Raw genomic sequence first — 2,354 nt, forward strand, 5'->3', positions numbered from 1 at the left:
AACCCCTATAAAATATTCACATAATAATAAGAATGATAACGATGGAGTAGGTCTTTGTTTTACATCGCCAACTCAGAGGTACAAGAGGTACGACATTTTTTTATTTTTAAAATTTAAATTTATCTGACTCTGCGTCCCCATCCAGCTGGCTGGGAATTCATTATCGATCATGATCAGGAAACCTGTGTGGGTGGGTTATCCCTCCCCTTTAGGTAGCTGAAGGGGAGGCTTGGGTGGGGCTCGCTGCACAGTAGACAATCTTTAGCTCTTCTGTCCCAACGATGCTTCAGGGATGCTCATTGTCAAAATCTTTACTGTCATGGTCACGGTGCCTGACCCTCCATGTCCACTTGGATGGGAAACCATGGAAGGTTTTGGAATCTGAGAGATTCTGCATAAATCCCTCAATGAAAGGTGCAATCAAATCTGGAGCTTCTTGATTCTGAAGTTCCTTTTCAGGCTGACCCCACGCATGAGGTCCTTAGAGTGGACGGTGTAGGGTTGGGGTGGACCTCTGCGTGGGACGCCCAATTTTGCCCCAGCCCCTATTGAAGCACACAGCTGCCTGATGTAACATCTCCACTTTCCCCAGGTGATCTCAGGTTGGTATTTCTCACTTGAAAGGAGTGGTTTAGGTGGATAGAAAATTCTCCACTGGGGCAAACATGGCCTTCTCTACTGAGAAGAGAGCTGGGAGTGCGATCTTCATGGAAACCTCTGTCTAAGACAAGAAGATGAAAAATGCATTGACATTCTAGAGCGATTTGATGGCTTTCGTTAGAAAAAAAAAATTCTCAGCTGAGATGAAATTAGAGTTGACCTTTTAAAGAAATTTTGGTCTTAACTCCTCTGAAAAAATGTCTTCCAATTCTGAAATATACGAAACTCAATGCAGCGGGAAATTATGGTCAATTGCCTTGAACCTTCTTGGTATGAGATTTCGAAGCATCTAGGGTTACATAATTGTTTCCAATACTCAGAAACACATAAACACTTAATTTCATTGTCTGATGGGTCCTCATTGCGGTCCTGTGCCGGCGAACTCGAGAGAACTAGTCACACTCAGAGTTTCTTGTTCATTCCGGTGAATTTTAAGTAGTGTTTGGAACAAGTAATTTTCACACTGTTCAAAATTCAAAATGAATTAGAGAAAAATGGTAAAATCTTCCTCCAAACCCCTCCCAGACATCAAGGTCCCCTTCCAAGAGGCAAACATGTTTTAAGCAACTTGAACGTTTTTGTCCAGAAATATTTTATTCACGTGCAAATGGCAGCATGATATTCACACTTGTCTGCTGTTTTCATGTACTTTACAACATGCTTGGCTCATCGTTCCAATTCGGCTTGTTCTTTTAGTCTGCATCATATTCCGTGACATGCATGAACTGCGATTTATGGAAACTGCCATTTACCAGTGGGCATTTAAACTGCTTCCTTTCCTTTTTCTTCCTTTTTTGCAACTCCGGAGGATACCGCAATGAATAACTTTGCTATGCATATCAACTCTCACCTGTGTAAGTATACCGATGGGATAAATTTCTAGAAACAGAATTGCTGGATTATAAAGTATGTGCACCGATAATTTTGAGAGATTATCCGATATCTCTCCACAGAGACTGTTGCAATTTATATTTGCTCTAGGAATATACGAGGGTCCCTATTTCCCACATTCTTATCAGTATGGCGTTGACTTTTCTCATCTTTGCCAAACATGACAGGTGAAACAGAGCTTCTCACTTGTAGCTTTAATCTGCATTTTTCTTAACCTGACTAATATTTTCATAAGTTTAAAAGCCAAGTTAGGGGCGCCTGGGTGGCACAGCGGTTAAAGCGTCTGCCTTCGGCTCAGGGTGCGATCCCGGCGTTACGGGATCGAGCCCCACATCAGGCTCCTCCGCTATGAGCCTGCTTCTTCCTCTCCCACTCCCCCTGCTGTGTTCCCTCTCTCGCTGGCTGTCTCTATCTCTGTCCAATAAATAAATAAAATCTTAAAAAAAAATAAAAGCCAAGTTAATTTGCTTTATTATGAACAATCGATTAATACTTTTGGTCAATTTTTATATTGGGTCACTGGTCTTTTTTCTTATTTATTTATAAGATCTCTTTAGATATATGTGAAACTAGTCCTCTTTCCATGATATCAGTTATAAGTATTTCCTCCAGTTTTTCCTTTGTATTTTAACTCCACTTATGGTGGTTTTTGTCATGCAGGAATTCCATCCTTTGTGTGTATTTAAACTTAATAATCTTCTAAAAAATGTTTTGGGGCTCTTAAAATCTTTGTTAGAAATGCCTTCCCCACTGTAAGGTATTAAACTCTCTCATGATTTCTTCTAACACTTTAAGGGTTTCAT

Source organism: Ursus maritimus, unplaced genomic scaffold (assembly GCF_017311325.1).
Source record: "Ursus maritimus isolate PB19 unplaced genomic scaffold, ASM1731132v1 scaffold_25, whole genome shotgun sequence".
NCBI classification, from domain to species: domain Eukaryota; kingdom Metazoa; phylum Chordata; class Mammalia; order Carnivora; family Ursidae; genus Ursus; species Ursus maritimus.